The 21,886-nt window shown below is 33.4% G+C and overlaps 1 protein-coding gene and 1 pseudogene across 1 annotated transcript in view; both read left to right on the forward strand.

Annotated features, from left to right (window-relative positions):
• The window catches only part of LOC141490707 (guanine nucleotide-binding protein G(s) subunit alpha-like), a 258,393-nt gene that overhangs the window by 222,529 nt on the left and 13,978 nt on the right, over positions 1-21,886 (forward strand). The gene's annotated exons all lie outside the window — the stretch shown is intronic.
• Positions 6,095-20,422, forward strand: LOC141504942 (frataxin, mitochondrial-like; annotated as a pseudogene).

Below are 21,886 nucleotides of genomic sequence, written 5' to 3' on the forward strand. Positions count from 1 at the left end.
TGTTATGATTTTTTTTCTAAGATGTTCATCATATAAACCCTACCCCAAATTAAGCCCCAATTAAGATCATCAGCCAGAAATGAATGAATTTAGTATGTCCATTATAACACATGACAGACTATTGAATTATAAAATAAAGTTAATATATAATTAAATATAAATATATTATTGGCATTAAAACATAAACTAAATGATAATATAAATTAAAATTAAGTAGTTATAAATACTGAAGTGGGTGCCTTTGGAGTAGAGATCAATGCCTATATAAACAGATGAACTCAAAATTTATTGCAATATGATCAATCAGAGTATAGATACAATCATGAATAACAACATGCACTCTTGATAACATCTAGATGGAAAGAAAGCCCTACCTCTAATCATCACTAAGGGCAAGAAAGATGCTCTTGAAACTGAAAAAAGCCTAGTGTCCACAAGTAGTTACACGGAAGTAATTGATTTAATGCTTGTGAAGTGGCCAGAGGTCTGCTAGTCTGGGATTCAACCAGTACTCACCACACTGAAGGCATGAAGAACTTCTTGCAGAGAGAAGAATAGGTCACATAATGATTCCTGCAGTAATGACTGCTGTCACAAGACTCTTGATATTGCATTAAACAAGCCATTTCAAGGACCATTTGTGCATGAAAATCAATGACTACATTAAAGATACAGTGGAGAAAAATCAGCATGGAAACTGTGAAACCAAGGCTGCAAGAGGTTGTGACTTGGGTAAAGAATTTATGGAATAAAATCACTGACAGCTGTACTGCTAATGCCCTAGAAGTGGGCTGCATCAATAAGAAGTGCTCATTTAAAGAGATTCTATTGCTGGACATGAGACTGGGGCCAGAGTTGTAAGAAATTCAGATGGAATTCAGGGTTTGGAAAGTTATGACAATGTTCCAGAAGATGATGGACATGACTGTATTTGAATAAAGGTAGTTTTTTTATATGAATAAATGCAGATGCACATGAAAATAAGACATTCCCTGAAAATAAGCTCCAATGGATCTTTTGGAGCAAAAATTAGTGTAAGATCCAGTCTTATTTGGGGTGAAATATGGTATCTATCTGAGGCCAGATAAGAACTCAGGAAGAAGAGTCTTCCTGACTCTAGTCCTGGCACTATCCACTGTGCCACATAGCTATTCTACATATGTATATATGTATAGGTTTATATATATAATATATAATGTATAAATATATATGCCTACATATATATGTATATATGCTTGGTTCTAACTTTGACTTTTTTAGAGACTGACCAGTAATGCATTCTCTGAATCAGAGTATATTAAATAGTTTAGTCACTTTTATTGTATATTCCAAATTATTTTTAGAATGGTTAGAGGAATTTATAGGTTTGCCCACAGTATTGTTAGTATGTCTCTTTTTCTATGTCCCCTCTACCACTAAGTATTCTATCTTTTGTCATCTTTTCCAGTGTCTTGTATAGGAAGTAAAAAACTTAAATTTGTATTTATGTTTTTCTTATTAGTAGTAATTTGGAGCAATTTTCAGTTTTGGAGAAATTTTCAAATAATTCATGATAGTTTGCACTTCTTTTGAAACCTTTTCCCCTACTTATCCCAATTTAAAACTGTCATACCCTTAACTTTATGCAAGAGATTGATCAGAGAACTTCTTGATAAATTTGATGAGCCTTCATGGTGGTGAGCCTTTCTTAAGGACTTTATATCTTTCTGTGGATGGTGTTCTAAACAGGAACATATTTAATGGGCCATGCAATATCCCCTTTCTATTTAGTTCTTGATTTGGTGAATTAGAGTACCTTTTGTGTTGGGCCTCTAAAATGGAAGAATCTCAGGTGCTTATTTGACCCTATTTTGTTTGTTTCCCCCTTTTTGAAATCTGTCTTTTGATAGAAGTAATCAGCCTATATTAGTAAAGAAGATAAAGAGTATATTTCACATATGAGAAAATGCTTTTCCAAATATATAAAAAAGAGGATTATATGAGCAGCAAGTTGTTGTATAGCAGGTATTGTGGGAAGTATTATTATTATACCCAGTTTACATTTGAAGAAACTGAGGCAGACAGAGGTTAATGCAGCTGATGTGTTTGAGGCTTCATTTAAACTCATGTTCCTGACTCAAGACCCAGAATTCTATCCATGGCCCTATCTATCTGTGCAATAATTAAAAAGTTATTATCTCTAAAAATTTTGGGAATATTAAGATTAGTATCAGTAATATTAATGAGTAATAATTAGATTTTTATTAAAATGGGCAATATTTATAGATGTCTGTTAATTAATGAGGATAGGATAGTGAACAGAAGACTGAGTGCTAGATTGAGGAGTTTAGATTTACAGGAGAATTCCATATGAATTTTTTTTAAACTGAGGAATATGTGTGATAAAAATTTTATCTGAAAAAAAGATTACTATGGTAGCTAATAATGCTTCAGGCTACACTAATATGCAGCCATGAAGAACATATAGAGCATATTCCAACACAGTTTACAAGTAGTTGTTTTTTGCTTGTTTCATATTTTTTATAAATAGTAAATGAGAACTTTAGGGGGAAAATGCAGAGTAGATAGGAGTTTGTCTCTATAACTTATTAATTTTCTTCCAGAAAAAAATATCATTACTTCTCCTCATTCCTGTTTCTTATTTTCAATTTGTGTCCTGGTCACTCACCAGTTTGTCTATATAAGCAGGAAATAATTTGATATTGTAGATTTATATGTTAATGTTAATAAATTTAACTCCCCTAGGCTCATTTGTAGTTTAAGTCTTAAATTCTTAGGACGTATTTGGAGATTATCAGTCAAAGAACATTTATTAAGGGCCTACTATGTACAAATAAGGCCTGTGAAGATAAAAATGTTCTAGACCTCAAAGGGCTTGTATTCTAATGGGGAAAAAAACACATCATATATATATATATATATATATATATATATATATATATATATATATATATATGTAAATATATATAGATGATACGAAATGAATACAAAATAGTTTGGAGAGAGAGCATTATAAGATTGCACTAGAACTGAGGTTGGAAGGAAACCAGCTATTCTAATGAGTGGAAGAAAGACAGGAGAGCATCCCAGGCATGGGTTTAGTCAGCACAATTATATAGTTAGAAGTAAAGGAGGATGTGCACAAGGCACATCAAATAGACTAGTGTGATTAGATTGTAGATTGCATAGAAAGGTAAGGTTAATAAAAAAAATACTTAAAATGCCAAATAAAGGACTTATATTTGATAATATAGGTAATAGAAAGACATTGGAGTTTAATGAGCAGATGACTCATTAAAGGGAAAGTTATATTAGTCCCAGATGTACATTTTAGTGACTGTTTAAAGGATGGGTTGTAGGGAGGAACTTGTGTAAGGGAGACTAAACAGGAAACTTTTTCAGTAGGTGAGAGATGATGAAGACCTGAACTTGAATTGTGCCTCCTTGAGTGGACAGAAGTGTTGTGTATGAGAGATAGAAACATCAGGACCTGATAATCTTTTGGTTCTGTGAGATAAGAATAAGGAGTTGAGAATGACTACTAGATTGTGACCTGGAAGTCTTTTATGGTAAAAGGAAAGTTTAGAAGAGGAGAAAGTTTAGGGAGAAAGATAATGAGTTCTGTTTTTGACAGGTTGAGAGTTTTAGATGCCTATCAGTTGTAAAGTACTAATAATCTTGGATCTCTTCTACAGGTGAATTCAAGTTAGTGATCAATCTTTTGTTAAGCACTATTCTTGTCCCAAGCATTATTGTGAGCACTAAAGATACAAAGACAGGCAAAAATATTCACTGAAGGAATTCACATTCTAAAAGGGGATATAACATGCCAATAATCATAGACATACAAGATATATTCAAGGTAGTTAAAAGTCTCAGAAGGAAGACATCGCATCACCTCTCATTCTTAGACCATTAGACTTAATTATCTCCCTACCTCATTCTCATTTCTCCCTAATACATTTTTCATGCAAAATAATCCTCCTAGGGCATAGATATGACATTGTAATTGTGTTATTCTTAAATCTTTACTAACTCCTTAAATAAAATGCAAATTTCTCAACTTGATATTTAAATCCTTCCATAATCTGACTTCTGCCTATCTTTCCCAACTTAATTTCTTGTTATTCTCCTTCATATACTCTACATTTCTGCCACTACCCTGTGCAGACTTTGTCACCTCATACCTTGACCATTGCAAAAAACTGCTAGTTGGCCTCCTAAGTAATTATTCACTCCAGTCCCAGTTAATTTGCACTCCATTATGTACATAAAATATGAAGATTTAGAGGAATGCCACTAGTACATTAGTTGGATACTTTTTGGTGCCCCTTTGGAAATAAGTACATGGGCAAGATTTGTTACAGGATAAGAATGAATATGTACCAAAATAAAAAATATTGGCATCTCTGGTTTTTATTTCATTATGTGGTCAGATTTAAAAACTCCTCCTTTCATGCCTCATCATAGCACGAAAGTAAATTTGGATTCTCAAAGGCTATGCTCATGAAACACAATCTATGTTAGGTATTACCAATTAGGAAAAGCTTTGAGTATGAACCTAGTGATGGATTGTAAGTGTATAGCTGTCATCAAGAAAGCCTTAAAGAGGGAGCTTTTCCCAAGAAACTTTGAATGAAGCCTCTAAATAGCTCCTAAAGCAACAGAACCCAGAAAAAAAATTGAAACAACTTTTTCACAAGCTATCTTAGAGGAAGTTCAGGAGAAGGTCTGTAACATGGGTGTAGCCCAGTGTAGGCAGGAGAGTAGTGTAAACCAGAAAGAATCTTTTAGCCACAGCACAACTAAGGGCTTAGTGCAGCTTCACCAACCATGAAGGTCCAAATCCCAGCTCTCAGAGACCAAGATTTCTAGCCATGAGGAATTGGTGTAGTTTTGGGATACCCCAGCATAGGGAACAAACTAGGAACACCAGAAACACCAGAGCAAAAATTTAGAGACCTGAACCCTAGTTCTCAGGCAAAAATCTTGGAATGCTATACTTATACCACAACTGACAAAAAGACCAAACAATATCCCAAAAAAGCACTAACCATTGACAACTACTATTCTGATAAATGATTATTAAAAACACCAACTCAGAAGAGAAAAGCAGGGACAAAATGCTTACGTGTAAACCTCTAAAGGGTTGATGAACTGATCTCAGTTCCAAAAAGACTTCTTGGAAGAGTTCAAAAAAGATTTTAAAAACCAAGGAAGAGAGGAAGAAGAAAAATGGAGAAAAGAAATGAGAGTCATGCAGGACAATTATAAAAAATTAACTGAAGAAAACAATTTTAAAAATAAAAATGACCAGCTGGAAAATAAAATTAACCAACCAGAAAAGGAAACAAAGAAGTTAACTGAAGAAAATAAACCTTTAAAACTAGAATTGAACAAATGAAAATGAATGACTGTAACACCAAGATTCCATCAAACAAAACCAAAAGGCTGAAAAAATAGAAAATGTGTTTCTTAGAAAAATGACTGAACTGGAAAAATACATCCAGAAGAGATAATTTATGAATTAATGGTCTACCTGGAAGCCACAATCAGAAAAAGAACCTAGACAGTATTATGCAGGAAATTATTATGGAAACTGCACTAATATCATGAAATAAAAAAGATAAAATAGTCCTTAGAAGAATCCATCGATCATCCCCAGAAAGAGAACCCAAAATTAAAGAATTCTCAGCTAAAGAAAATACTGCAAACAGTCAAAAAGAAGTAATTTAGGGGGCGGCTAGGTGGTGCAGTGGTTAGAGCACCAGCCCTGGAGTCAGGAGTGCTTGAGTTCAAATCCAGCCTCAGACATTTAATAATTACCTAGTTTTATGGCCTTTGGCAAGCCAGTTAACTCCCTTGCCTTGCGAAGAAGAAGAAGAAGAAGAAGAAGAAGAAGAAGAAGAAGAAGAAGAAGAAGAAGAAGAAGAAGAGGAAGAGGGAGAGGAAGAAGAGGAAGAAGAGGAAGAGGAAGAAGAAGAAGAGGAAGAGGAAGAGGAAGAAGAAGAGAAGAGGAAGCAGCAGCAGAAGAAGAAGTGGAAGAAGAAGAAGAAGAGGAAGACGAACAAGAGGAGGAAGAAGAAGAAGAGGAAGAAGAAGAAGAGGAAGAGGAAGAGGAAGAAGAAGAAGAAGAAGAAGAAGAAGAGGAGGAAGAAGAAGAAGAAGAAGAAGAAGAAGAAGAAGAAGAAGAAGAGGAAGAAGAAGAAGAAGAAGAAGAAGAAGAAGAAGAAGAAGAAGAAGAAGAAGAAGAAGAAATTTAAATACCAGGGAGCCACTCAGGATTATGCAGGACTTTTTAGCTTCAACATTAAAGGATCAAAAGACCTGGAATATGCTATTCTAGAGGACAAAGAAGCTTGGATTACAATCAAGAATCAGCTATCATGCAAAATTCAGCATATTCTTTCAGAGGGGAAAAGTTGAATTTTAAATAAAGGACTTTCAAGCTTAGCTGATAAAGAGAAAATATGATCTTCAAATACAAGACTCAAGAGATGCATAAAGGGGTAAAATGGAATATATTTAGACAGGGTTATGGGTATAAATTGACTATAATGTGATCAAACTTTTAGCTCTTGAGGGTTATAGTTACTTTGGGACAATTGGAGGGATTGTTCTTGAAAAGGGTATGTGAGTTTAAACTGATTATGATTTAAGGATGCTTATGGCTCTTAAGAATTATACTTCTGTCAGGACAAATGAAAGAAGTATACTTTTTGTATGAGGAGCATGTGGAGTCCTAGGCTGGGAGTGTGGTGCAGATGGCACTGCAGAGGCCTGACCAAGCCAGGGCATGTATCCTGCAGCAGCTGGCTCCCGGGCCTAAGAGGACTGGGCTCTGCAGCCTCCCAGCCCAGGTGGGGCCACTGACTCTGGGAGCAGGGATGAGAGCTGTAGCTTCTTGGTCTTTGGTCTTTCTCAGTTCCAGGGCTTCAGAAGCCAGATTTCAAAAGTCAAAAAACAGAGTGTTTATCTGGTGAATTTGAGGAAAACAGGAGCACTGGTTGACAAAAATTTACTAGAATGAACCACTTATGAAAAACTTGCAGAAGAAACCTTGGACTCCTTAGCATATTTTTTTGAAGATCTCAGAGACAAGCCTTACCACCCAAGGATTATGATGTTTCATTTGGTGTTCTAACAGTACAACTGGGTGAAGATCTGGGAACCTATGTGATCAAGAAACAGACCCCCAACAGACAGATCTGGTTGTCTTCTTCATTGAGTGGTCCCAAGCACTACAACGGGACAGGGAAGAATTGGGTTCACACTCACGATGGAATGTCCCTTCATGAATTGCTGGAAAAATAGTTTTCTAAAGCCTTGAAAACTCAATTGGACATGTCTTCCCTGGTCTTTTCTGGAAAAAACACTTGACAAAAATTAATTTTTTTAAAAAAATTAAATTTTAAAGACACTGAAAGCTCTTGATGAAGAGTTTCTCCTCATTTGAATATGGTTTTTGTTCCCCCCCCCCCAACTTAGCTTCATTTAATGTGGTAGTTATTTGAAAAGAATATGTATTTTTGACTTCAACTCTGGCTGTGAATTAATTGAAATTATTTAATTCTGTTTCTATAGTATATCTCACTTTCATAAACCTGCAATAAAGAACTATGAATGCTTTAAAAAAAAGAAAGAAAGAAGTATACAAGAGGAAGTAGATACAAGACAGCTATAAAACAATTAGGACATGGGGAAAATATAAAGGATTATGCTGGGATAAGAAGATGGAGGCATTAGAGGAAAATTGTATTTCTAATGGGACAGTTGAGAGGAGGGTACTTGGACAAAGACTGTCAGTATGAAATGATTATAATGTGATGAGACTTCGAAATCAATCCATCATTTGACCCTTGAGAATTATACTTGTATCAGGACAGATAAAAAGAGTATACTTTGACAGAGGGTGTGGATACAAGGCAGGTATAAAACAATTAATGAAAAATAAGATGGGAGAAGGCATTAGAGAATAAATAGCACCACATGATGAAGCACAAAAAACCTATTATTATAGTAAAGGGAAAGAAGAGAGAGTGTGACCATTGAGTAAATATTACTCTCAACAGATTTTGCTCAAAAACAGAATAAGACATTCTTAGGTGGGTTTAGAAATTTATCCTCCTCGGGGGCAGGGGATGCAATGGATCAGGCAGCAGCCCTAAAGTCAGGAGGACCTGAGCTCAAATTCGACCTCAAACACTTGATACTTCCTAGCTGTGTGACCTTGAGCAAGTCACTTAAGCTCAATACACACACACATATACATGAAGAAATTTATCTACCCTACAGGGAAGTAGGGGGGATGGGGAAAGAAAGGAGAAGAAGAAGAAAAGGGAAGGGGTAAGTAAAAGTAAAATTAAAGTTAAAAGAAAAGTAAAAAAAGTAAAGTAAAAAGGGAAAAGGAGAAGAAAAGGGAAGAGGGTTAATAGAAAGGAGGGCAGATTAAGAGATGCAGCAGTTAGAAGCAGAGTGAGAGGGGGGAAAGGGGAAAAGAAGAGAGAAGAGTACAAAGAGGGGGGAAGATAGGATGGAGGGAAATACAAAATTAGTCATCTTAACTCTGAATGTGAATTGGATGAAGTCTCCCATAAAACAAAGGTGGATAATAGAGTGGATTAAAAACCAGAATCCTGTAATATGATGATTACAGGAAACACATTTGAAGCAGAGAGATACACACAAGGTAAAAGTAGAAGACTGGAACAGAATGTATTATGCTTCAGCTGAAGTTAATAAAAAGCAGGGGTAGCAAACGTGATCTCAGACAAAGCAAAAGCAAAAATAGATCTAATTAAAAGGGATAAGGAAGGAGGAAGATATTGTAAAGCTAAAGCTAACTAATAGAAGTATTTATGAAATTTTGTGAAATACTCCTTATAATGCCCATTAACTTAGGAATGACTAAGCAAGCTATGGTATATGAATGTTATTGAGTACTGTTGTTGTAGAAGAAAACATATGTCCCCTGACTTCAGGAAAACCTGGAAAAAGACTTAATGAATTGATGCTGGGTGAAATGAGCATAACCAAGAGAACATTGTACACATTAACAGCAACATTGTGAGATGATCAGCTATAATGGAAGCAACTTCTTTCAGCAGTTCAATAATCAAGGACAATCCTGAGAGACCTGTTAAGGAAAGTGCCATTCACATCCAGAGAAGAAACTATGGATTATGAATGCAGAGAAAGCATACTATGTTCACTTTTTAAAACTTCATGGGTTATTTTTTCCTTTTCAGAATTTCCCCCATCCCCCTTAGTTTTAATTCAACATGGCTACTATGGAAATATATTAAAAACAATTGTACATGTGCAACCTATATCAAATTTCTTGCTGCCATGGGAGGGGGAGGGAAGGGAGGGTGATAGAAAATGTGACACTCAAAAGCTTGCAAAAGAATCAATGTTGAGGGGGCGGCTAGGTGGCGCAGTAGATAGACTACCAGCCCTGGAGTCAGGAGTCCCTGAGTTCAAATCTGGTCCCAGACACTTAATAATTACCTAGCTGTGTGGCCTTGGACAAGCCATTTAACCCCATTGCCTTGCAAAAAAAATCCTAAAAAAAATGAATGTTGAAAACTATCTTTGTATGTAATTGGAAAGTAAATAAAAATTAAATTATTTTTTTTAAAAAAGAAAGCTTTAAATAGAAGCAGGGTAAATTTTTTTAGTCCTCAAAGTTTCTGTGTTTATATACCTTAACAAATTGCATAAGCTCCATTTTCTCCTCATCTAAATTCTTTTTAATATTTTATGGTACTTTGTTTATTCCTACAAGATGCAAATGAAGCTCACTTAGTTGTCACTTTCATAATATTAAAATGTTATAACCAAAATGTAAAAGAAAAGAGCATAGAAACAGTCTTTCAATCACACTAAGCTTTATTAGCTTCTTTATTGGGGATTCAATTATAGTTTTAGTCTTTACAGTAAAATGATAAAGAAAAACTAGATAAAATTCAAATAAAGTAGATTTTCTCCTTTTTAAAAAAAAATTTTATTATTTGACAGTGGGCTTAAGTGACTTGCCCAAGGTCACACAGTTAAGAAATTATTAAGTGTCTGAGGTCATATTTGAACTCAGGTCTTCCTGACTCCAGGGCCAGTGCTCTATTCACTGTGTCACGTAGCTTCCCTAAAGTAGGTTTTTTAATGGATTAAATAGGTTCTGGAAAGAAAGTTAAAGAAGTTGGGGTTTGTTTGGTTGATGAAGAGAAGGAAGTGGAAACTACCAAGAACATTTTGCAGCCAAGTGGAGCTCATAAGATTTTTTTCTCTTGCTATGGTCTTAGAAGGATGCACTAGAAAATTTATAATTTTCTAGTTTAAAACTGATTTTTTGAGTTAACAAAAACCCTCTAATATTTCTTTGATTCTCATATTGTTTTTTCTATGTAGATGCTTGAGAATTTCTTTTTTTGATCATTGAAATACTTTTTTCAGGCATAGAAGTTAGATTGATAGGTAATTTTGGTTTTTTCCAGGAAAAGTTTATATAGGAGAAATCTATATTAGTGTGTTAGTTTGTGCCAATAAATGAATCAGTGTAATGGAAACAAGAAATTTAATTTTGAGACATTCAAGGACCGTGCCTGTCTAATTCCTTCCAGGAAAATTTGAATACCACTAAAAAATAGTATGACTGATAATTTGGCAGTTTTTTCCATGTTACTGGGGTAGGTTTTTTTTAAGAAGAAATAAATAGAAAATAACTTAAAATAAATTACACTACTATAGATATTTTACAATATTAATTCTTTTGGTTAGTTGCATTGAGATTATTCTGTTGTTTCTCTGGAGAAAATGTTCTCCAATATAGCAAGTGAAAGGTGTGGTTGTGCCAATGAAAAATGAGAATTACCTTGGTAACTTGGTAACAATATAAACTTTCTCTGATTTCTGTTATATTTATGTATGATAAAGGATCCTGAAAGCATTTTTACTTTTGTCTACTAGGGAATACTGATAATTATAGTATGTTTATGCTTATTTTTACAGTGTTTTTTTATTCTTTTAATTTGTCAATTTCATAGAGGGTACAAAGAAAATGAAAATAATAATACATTTGGTGTGCATAATTTAGATTAGAATATGTAAGTACATGCATGGAAATAAGTACATAAACTTTTAAGTCTATTCAACAAACAGTGGTCACAGCCCTGCAGATTTTCATCAGAAAAAAATCTCAATAGAATAATTGAATTTTGACAGAGGAAAAGGCAAAGGAGATTGAGATGGATACATCTTGAATCAAGAAACAGCAAATATGAAGTAATGAAACTGAAAATAAGCAAGCCATTCCTTAGGTGAATTGAAGAAAAACTTAAAAGTAGTTCAGAAAAATCAAACAAAACCTACAAAGCTATCAGAATTGAAATAAACTCTGTCCCACAATTATTTTAAAAATAACAAGGAAAAGCACCAATTGGAGTAGTGATGGGAAAAATTCAAGGTGAAAACACAGTGGGTCATTTTCCAATCTTATATCCACACAGGGAAGTAGCCTAGATATTTAAAAGGTGGTAGCGAAGGAAGGTTCTAGTCAATAACAGGTATTTATTTAATAGCATTAAGCACTGAAAATAGAAAGGAGTGGGGGAATGGGGGGGAAATGAATTTACAGAATTTACAGAATTTTTACAGAATTTACATTCCAATTGGGAAACAACATGTAATCAATTATATAGACAAGCTTTATATAAAGTATAAATATGAATGATGAGCTTTAGTGACTGAGAGGATTATGGTACCCATGACAGTAGTGAAGAAGTTATAAAGAGGAGAAAAAAGATAATGTATTCTGTTTTGGACATGTTGAGTTTGAAGTTTAAAAAAAAAATTTGGTGATCTAGGAGGTCATCTCCTTTGAAAGCATGGGAACTGATAATACCATCAATCAAGATAGTGTAGAATGAGAAAAGAAGAGGACCCAGGACAGAGCTATGGAGGATACCCATGGTTGATGGGCATGTCTAGTGGCTGTTTGTTGTGATAATGAATAGTGTGATACTGACTATGACCCCTTGATACTCTGGATTTTGACAGTGATGTTCCTGGGAGTTCTCATTTGAGGATTTCTTACAGAAAGTAACAGATTGAGTCTTTCTATTTCCCCTTTACCCTTTGATTTTAAGAGATCTGAGCAGTGCCTTTTTTAATATTTTTCAAGATATGTTGATCATACTTTTTAATGATAATGGCATTTAGTCTAGGTCACTAATTATTCAACTTTTTTCCTCTTCAATCTATTTTCTAGCTATGAAATATCTTATATTTTCTTCTTTATTCAGTCTTTTGATTTTGTTTTTTAATATTTCTTGTTGTTTTAAGAAGTTACTGGCTTCTGTTTGTTCCCAAAACCCTGGGCAAAGTTTTGTACTTCAGTGGCCAAGCCATTAATTCCCTTTCCAATTCTTTCTTCCATAGTTATCATTTCTTTCCCAATTTTTCACCAAGTGCTCTCATTCCATTTATCAAAACATTTAAACAATTCATTTTTTTCTAGGAACTCTAGTTGGATTTGATCCCAACTTGCTTTTTCTCTGAAGCATCACTTGAAGATATTTTGAAAACATTTTCTTGCTCTGTTATCTAATAGCTCATTACAGTGGAGTTCTTTGTTTACCATTCTTTCAGCCTACTTTTTTTTGATGTTTAACTTGATGTTAGAACTGAGTTCTGCCACATTTCTGGAGGAAAGGGCTGAGCTGGATCTGTTGCTACTTTCTTGGGGGTATTGAATGTTGTGTTATTCCAGGATCTAAGGATTGATTGGCTGGAAACCTGCAAGCTTTCAGTGCTCCTGATCTGATCTTGAGCAAAAATCTGATTGTTGCCTCCCTGGACCGAGTTTCTGACCAAGGTTTTTCTTAAAGCCTCAATATAATACTGCATATCTCAGATCTTATTAGCCAACTGGGAAGTTCTACTGGTTCAAAGTACAGAACTGCAAGTTCACCTTTGATCTGTGATTCCTGCCCTAGTTTTTCCTCTACAGACTGGCCTCTTTGCTGGAAATGAGATCCTTCTCTGTTTCTGGGGTCTGAATCAAGCCACTCCTGCATTCTTCTGAACCTCTCCCTTTCTTAGTACTCTGCCTAGGACCTATGGTCAAGTCCCCTTCACAATCTCCCCCAGATATGTAATCCAGAACTAGGTAATGAGTAGTAAATCTGCTGGTTTTAACCAGTTCTCACCACAGGACCGTGGACGAGCTAGTCTGACTTTGGGAGCTCCTTTTGTATTAGTACCTAGATTCTCTTTGGCACTGTAATACTTCAGTTCTGCAGAGTGAGAATGTACCATTTCACAAAATCAGGATGAAGAAGAAAAAAGACTCTTTACAAACGAAGAGGAAGAAGTGAGAGAACTAGTGTCACTTGATTCACATGATAGATCAGGAAGAGGGGTTTAAAAGGCAAGAAAAAATATAAGGACTATAATTGGGGTCTGGGTGAGAGGAAGCAAAATGGATCAAGAAAGTGGAAGCCATTCTAATCAAGCATAGAGCACTGGTGCTAGCAAAGCACACTGGTTCTCTTTCATTACCTATTTAAAAGTACGAAAGTATAAAAGAATATTTTAAAGGATCATAACTATGAAGGTAAATAGAATAAACTCACCCAGAAAATCTTAGAGAATAGCAGCATGGGTTAGAAAACAAAATCTAACAATATACAGTTTATAAGAAACCCTTAAAAGAGAATCACTTATAGTCAAATTAAGAGAATGAAGAAAACTGTTACACTTCAGCTGAACTCAGAAAAGCAAAACTAGCTATCATGACCTCTAGACTAGAAAGAGCAGGCTTGATTAAAAGAATAAATAGGAAAAAGCATTATTCTAAAAGTCCTAGGGATAATGAATTAATGTATACATAAATGTGTGTATGCATTTTACACACACACACACACACACATATATATATATATATATATGAATATACACATGCACCAAATAGAATAACATCTTAAATGCTTAAAATAAAAACTACAGTTATAGGGAGAAATATGCAGAAAATTTGTACTAAAGGAGCCCCCCCATATACTTCCTTAGGACCTAGACTAAGAAAAATGCAAAAGAGGGGCAGCTAGGTAGCCCAGTGGATTAGAGCACTAGCCCTGGAGTCAGGAGTGCCTGAGTTCAGATTTGGTCTTAGACACTTGATAATTGCCTAACTGTGTGATCTTGGACAGGTCACTTAACCTCATTGTCTTAAATAAATAAAAATTTTTAAAAATGCAAAAGAATGAATTTAAGGAACTAATTAGAAATCTAAAAAATAGATATTATAACATTATTATAATTGTTCTCTCACAGTTATTAAATAGAAATACCAAGGTATAAATGTATTTCTTAACACTGCAAGATACCTTTTTTCAGAAATTGAATATTAGGACATAAAAACCTAGTAAATAAATAGAAAAGAGTACAAATATTAAACATCCTTTATTGAGCACAGTGCAGTAAAAAAAGAATTAAAAATTATTTGGAGACTAAATAACTTAGTCCTGAAGAATTGGTGGGTCAAATAAAAAATCATAAAAATAACAGATAACTTCATGAAGGATAATGATTACAATGAGACAATATGTATTGCATATTAACCACAGCAGTCATTAAGTGATATAATATATCTTTAAGCATTTTTATCTCAAAAGAGAGAAATAATGAATCAAACAATTGGGCATTCAACTAAAAAATTCTTTAAAATTTTTTTAAACCCAAACATCCAAGTGCAGAAAGTCAAAGAAGAGATTAATAAAATTGAAAACAAAAAATTAAATTTTAAGTAAGATTAGGGGCTCTTTTCAGAGGAAGGGGGAACCAATAAATAGAAAAAAGTTGCTACCAGATTACTCATATCAATTATTTTAAAAAAAATTCATCAAAAAATAAAGAAAAAACCAATTATTAGAAACTATTTTGATTCACAGTGGCAGCTAGGCAATGCAATAGATAGAGTTACAGGCCTAGAATTATTCTTCCTGAGTTCAAATATGAACCTGGGCAAGTCACTTAACCCTGTTTGCCTCAGTTTTCTATATTTGCAAAATGAGCTGGAGAAGGAAATGGCAAACCAATACAAAAGCTTTGCAAAGAAAACCTCAAATGTGGTCACAAAACAACTGACCAACAACATTTTGCCCCACTGTAAGTCAATAAAACTGGCAACTTAAATAATATAAGTAATTAATTACAAAATATAAAATATTCATTAACAAAATGAGAAAGGAAAATTCAAATAAAAAGAAATTGAATGGTTTGTAAATAAAAGTAAACTGGAGAGGGACTAAATAGATTAAAAAAGTAAAATCTGCTTTTTAAGAGAGGAAAATCATATCCTGCGTTTATCTTGTTTGTAAATAGTTATTGGCATGTTCTATCCTTCATTATAATGTGCTTTCTTTGATAGCAGTCAGGTACTGTTTTTGCCTTTGTTTGTATACCCAATGTGTTGACCAGTGTCTGGCACATAGTAGGCATTTAATAAATTGTTTCACTTGCAAAAAATAGGAAAATCAAATTTTATAAAAATTTAAAAGAAGTCTTTACATCAAATGAAATAAATCATCAGAAGTTATTTTGCCCAATAAATGTTAACAAATATTGTAAAGGCAACCAACTTTGAAAAATTTAACTATAAATAATGCAATGACTAAATGTGATTCTAAAACACTGACTGATGATGAAACACAATACCCATTTCCTGACAGAAGGGATAGACTGATGAGGCAGAATGAAACATGTTTTTGGACATAGCCAATTGGAAAATTTGTTTTGCTGGCCTATACATATTTGTTTTAAGGGTTATGTTTTACTTTTGGTTGGGAGAGGGGAGTTGAAAGGAGATCAAATAAATTCTTATTAATTGAGAAATAAAATAAAAGTTTAAACATTAATTTGGAAAATTGTGGTAGGATGAGGGTTCAGCAAGCACTTCAATCAGTAATCATTTAGTAAATGCCTTCTATGTGCGATGCACTGAGAATACAGGAAAGGCTTATAAATTATTCTGACCATTTTTGTATGGCTCATGAGCTAAGCATAGTTTTTATATTTTTAATGATTGAAAAACATTAGGGGAAGCTAGGTGGCATAGTGGCCCTGGAGTCAGGAGTACCTGGGTTCAAATCTGGTCTCAGACACTTAATAATTACCTAGCTGTGTGGCCTTGGGCAAGCCACTTAACCCCGTTTGCCTTGCAAAAAAAAAACTAAAAAAAAAAAAGAAAAACATTGAAAAAAGAATATTTTCTGATGTGAAAATTATATGAAATTTAAATTTCAAAGGCCATTAATAAAGTTGTTTTGTAACATAGCCAAATTCATTCATTTATGGATTGTCTACCTATGGCTACTTTTGTGCTACAATGACAAGAGTTGCTTGGTTAGTTGCAATAGAGATCATACATGTTGTGCTCTCATCACTTCACGTTACTGTTCACACCACAAATTGCAAGAACAGTATTATAGCTTGACAATATTTCAAGTCCCATGCATTTATTTTTTTAATTAATGCATACTCATCATCGCAAAACAAAAAAAGAAGGAAAAAAGTTTCATTGTGATGTTTTAAGTTCAAGGCTGAGATTTTTCTAAAAGAGAACCTCCTTCAATCACTATTTTTGAATACTGAATGGCTTTGAAAATTAGCTCTTGCTATCAACTTGGTAGTGCTCTTAATGAATTAAACCTAAAATTACAAGGCAAAGCAGTACATAAGAGAAAACCTTTACTGTGGTAAAGTAAATTGTATAATTACCAATATTGTTTAAATCACATTCCATTTTATATACATGCCTAGCTGTCAAAAATTAAGACAAGAAGATATCGATTCCTATACAAATTTACAGTGGATATATTTCAGAGATCAAAGTTCTAGCAATATTTTTTGGACTTTAATGAAAGTGCAAAAGATATTTCCATTGTCCAGAATTCATTTAACTGTGCATTTCAGGAATCCTACCTTATCTTCAATTGCAAGTGATTACTCTACAATGACATTTGCTAAAAGGCAAATATTGAGAAACGAATCTAAAAATTCTGTAAAAGCCTTCTATGTAAAGAACTTGGTTGGTTAAGCTCATATAGATTGATATCAGTATTTGGCAATGCCTATCTTTGTGAAAAGGTAAAATACATAAAATCTCATACAGATCAACATTAGCAGATAGACATTTGCAAATGATTTTGCTAGATAACACAAACTTTCAAAGTCAACTAAGCAAAATTTTCACACACACATATATTATATATGAGAATATTGGGAAAGATATTACGGGGAATCAGGACAAGACTTCATGTTGACACTGGTATTTTTGTGAGATTTGAAAGAAGCCATGGTTCTAAGACTTACAAGGGAGTAAAGAATGTATTCCAGGTATGGGAGACAAACAAGGTCCAGCAAAAGAAGATGAATTGTGGAACAGTAAGAAGAGTTCATGGTAGTGTTGATATAGAGAAATCATTTGTAGTAAAACTGAAAAAATGACATGCAGCCAACTTCAATGACTTTAAATAACAACATAGGAACTTATATTTAATCTTAGAGATAGAGAACCACTGCAGTTTATTAAAGGAACATAATGAGATAGTTTTCACTGTGCTTTAGGAGAATTATTTTGCCATCTCTATGGAGAATGGATTGTTATTTAGCAGACAAATGGAAATTTTTACTGGTAAACTTTGGAGAAACTTTAATCATGGAAATTAAATTTTGAAAATTTGTTACAGTGCATTTATTTAAGATGGATATTTAAGGGATGAGAGACTGGATCATTGCATCATGATAAAAGATTTGGGTTCAAATTCTGTCACTTACTATCCATGTGATTATGGGCAAGTTACTTCTCCACTCTTGTTTCCTCATTTATAAAGAAAGTGAAGTATTCTAGTGATAACTACTGTTAAATAACCATATGACCTTAGACAATTCACATAAATTTCCTTGACCCTAGTTTTCTCATCTAAAAAATAAGAAAGGTACTAGATTACTAAGATTTTTTTCCTATTCTGATTGTGTAAATGAGCACATTTATTGAAGTATCTATAATATATAGGAACTAATAACCTTAGAGGAACATTAATTTCTATATTCCCTCACTTCAATATTTGTCTGCTAATGGTATTGTGTGATTCTATTGTCAAGTTCACATTTCTTGTTTTGCTATTACTTATTTCAAGGAAGTGAATTGACATGAGACAGAAAAGTTGGGAGAAATCAACATAATAGTATGAAAAAGAATAAATAAGAAGGGGGTGAAGGATAAAAAAAAAGCCTGTTGGAACAAAAGAAGTTTGAATACCAAATCCAATAGTAGATAATTTGTTCTTTTGTAGATTTAATAGGCTGCTGATGTTTTTTCTTCCTATAGAAATTACCATCATGTTTTATAAAGAAGTTTATTATTGCATTTCTTTATTTTTTTAAATTTCTCCTTGATTTTATACTTATTAAACTAGAATAGAGAGAAACTAAGGAAGACTACAAGGTTAGGTAGCTTCTTCTGAATATATTTTAGAAGAAATTTGTTACATACAACACACACACACACACACACACATACACATATTTAGCAAAATTTCCTTTTAGTCTTAACTGAAGTATTACCTCCAACAAAAGAATATTCATGATTCCCTCTTTGCCCTTTCAGTGCCCTCAAAAGAAATTTGTATTGACTTGTCTCTGTATTATTTTATTTCTCTTCTCTTCCCCATATATAAGCTTCTTAAGGGTAACAACTTTTTCGATTTGTATTTGTATCTCCAGTACCTATGATAGGGCCTTGCACATAATAGGCAATTAATGATAACTTCCTATACTTCTCAAAGATTTGATAGGTATTAGTTAATAGTGATGATAATATTAACATGTTCTTTTTACTGATAGTTACTGATAATACTCCTATCACCATCTCTTCTTTTTAATGTATTGACAATTGAATCCTAAATTCTTTCAAAATTGTATTGCCTCTAGCATATTTTATTAGTTTCCACCACTTTTCTAATGTTATTTTCTTAGTGCCATTTCCATTTTTTTAATACAGTACATTAGGGACAAATGATAGCATCCAATTAAAGTGACTTCATTGCTGTGATGAAAATAGTTATAGAAACAATAACAGATTTGTTACATTTTCATCTATTTGTTGTTCTCTTGGTTTCATCTGTAAAAATTTTGGGGATATGCTGGCATAATTGACTAGAATGACAAGTTTTCTGCAAATTTTTCATATCCACTGCTCTTTGTTATTTTTTGAGTTGATACCATTTAAAATGTTCCTCTAGCTTTCTCCACAATATTTTGCAAATAAATTTATATTATAAAGTAGAAGTGTCCTTTTGGATACTACTCCCTGATTATGAAACACGTTTTTCTATTGAGGTATTCCTGGACATTTTGGCATTCCTGTTGTGATAGTTGCTTTACCACCTAACTTTTGATAGGAAAGTAGAGGTGGACTTCTTTTTCCTCATTGCCTTTCCCCTTTGGGGGAAATTTGGATCTGTTGTAATTTCACACAGAATAAATTTTCCATTTTTTTATTCATTGAGTATTGATATTGACCATTGCTGTATCTAGTCAGTGGCCTGACCACATACAAAGATGTAATCCCATATGATAGATCCCATATAAATAATCAGTACATCTGCTACACCCCCCCCCAGATAAATTATCAGTATATATCTGATTTTTCCCCATATAAGTAATCATTTCCTGTCAATTTTGCTTTGGGGGGAGGTGATATTTTTTGGAATATTTTTTAAAAAATTTAAATCCCATTCTTGTAACACTGGCAAACCTGTATCAAAGATGGGTTAAAAATCATAATATCTATAGAACCACAAGTGTCATCACAGATCAGAGTTCTCAATTTTATTTATTTATTCATTCATTCATTCATTCATTTATTTTAGTAAGGCAGTGGGGTTAAGTGGCTTGCCCAAGGCCACATGGCTAGGTAATTATTAAGTGTCTGAGGTCAGATTTGAACCCAGATGCTCCTGATTCCAAGGCCGCTGCTCTATCCACTGCGCCACCTAGCCGCCCCCAGAGTTCTCAATTTTAGCAGGTGTAGTGAGCTCAGTTATAACTGTGTGACTGATATAATTCCTTATTTGCTATCATTACCACTGGCTAGCAAATTCCAACAAATGTGAAACTATATTTCTTTTTTTCCACATACATTGTAATAGGGGTATTATCTTCCCTATTAGATTGAAAACTCTTTGGGAACAAGGACCATATCTTATTTGTTTGTTATTCCCACAACATCTAGTAAAATGTGCTATATGTAGTTAATATTCAATAAACATTGAATAAATAAACTGATTATTCTGGACAGAAGTCTAAATCACCTAGAAACAAACTTTTCTTTTGATATGAGATTTAATTCATTTAATTTCAATTTATGTGCAATATTTCCATTATATATATATATATATATATATATATATATATATATATATATAAATTAGAAAATCGATCCTCTGGTTTTCTGTTTTAACTGTAAATCAGGGAAGTTTTATTAGAAAAAAATAGAAGACAGAGTTCAAGGTGTTAAATTAAAGGATGAGCAAAAAGATAATTAAATGGCTAGTAGAATTTAAGTTAAGTTGTCAAGAAGATAGAAGGCATAATAAAACAATAAGAGAAAATTATGCTTGGACCCTTTGAGAACAGAGAGTAAACTTATTTGTCTAGTGCAAATAATTTTTGACAGGGGAAGAAGATGAAATTGGAAAGTTGGAGCCAAATTACAGAAGACTTTCAATTCTGTTCAAAGGATATTGGTCACTGTGTTGTAATAGGAAGTCATTGAAAATGACATAATTAAAACAATTAAAACTTAATTTACTGTGGTATTTTTAAACTCATTTTTTAAAAAAATTTTTCTTTTATTAAAGATTTTGAGTTTTACAATTTTCCCCCAATTTTACTTTCCTCCCCCCACCCACCCCCACGGAAAGCAATCTGTCAGTCTTTACTTTGCTTCCATGTTGTACATTGATCCAAATTGAATGTGATGAGAGAGAAATCATATCCTTAAGGAAGAAACAAAAAGTATAAGAGATGGCAAGATCAGACAATAAGATATCTGTTTTTTTTTTTCCTAAATTAAAAGGGAATAGTCCTTGAACTTTGTTCAAACTCCACGGCTCTTTATCTGGATACGGATGGTATTCTCCATTGCAGACAACCCAAAACTGTCCCTGATTGTTTCACTGATGGAACGAACAAGTCCATCAAGGTTAATTATCACCCCCATGTTTCTGTTAGGGTGTACAGTGTTTTTCTGGTTCTCCTCATCTCACTCAGCATCAGTTCATGCAAATCCCTCCAGGCTTCCCTGAATTCCCATCCCTCTTGGTTTCTAATAGAACAGTAGTGTTCCACGACATACATATACCACAGTTTGCTAAGCCATTCCCCAATTGAAGGACATTTACTTGATTTCCAATTCTCTGCCACCACAAACACGGCTGCTATGAATATTTTTGGACAAGTGATTAAACTCATTTTTAAAAGCAAAAAGAATTAGTTATGCCTGACCGTAATCATTTAAAACACAGTTGAAATTATACTGGAATTACTTCAATAAAAGTACCCATTCTCTAATATGAAGTATTGGTTATTTAATCCTGACGTAAGGGTTGAAAAAAATATTATTCTACGATATTAGTGACTTTCTAGATATTACTATTCCAGTTTTTCTTTTACTCAAGTGTACATGTAAAATATTTGAGTTAATGTTGGGTAGATTTCAAAAAGGAATATATTTTTATGATGGTATAATTGGGATAATTCTTTTGGAAGAATTGGTCCCTTTCACTGAAAATTTTTTTGTTTTGTGTTTCTTTGCTTTTTTTTAATA

This window comes from Macrotis lagotis, chromosome 1 (assembly GCF_037893015.1).
Source record: "Macrotis lagotis isolate mMagLag1 chromosome 1, bilby.v1.9.chrom.fasta, whole genome shotgun sequence".
Taxonomy (NCBI): domain Eukaryota; kingdom Metazoa; phylum Chordata; class Mammalia; order Peramelemorphia; family Peramelidae; genus Macrotis; species Macrotis lagotis.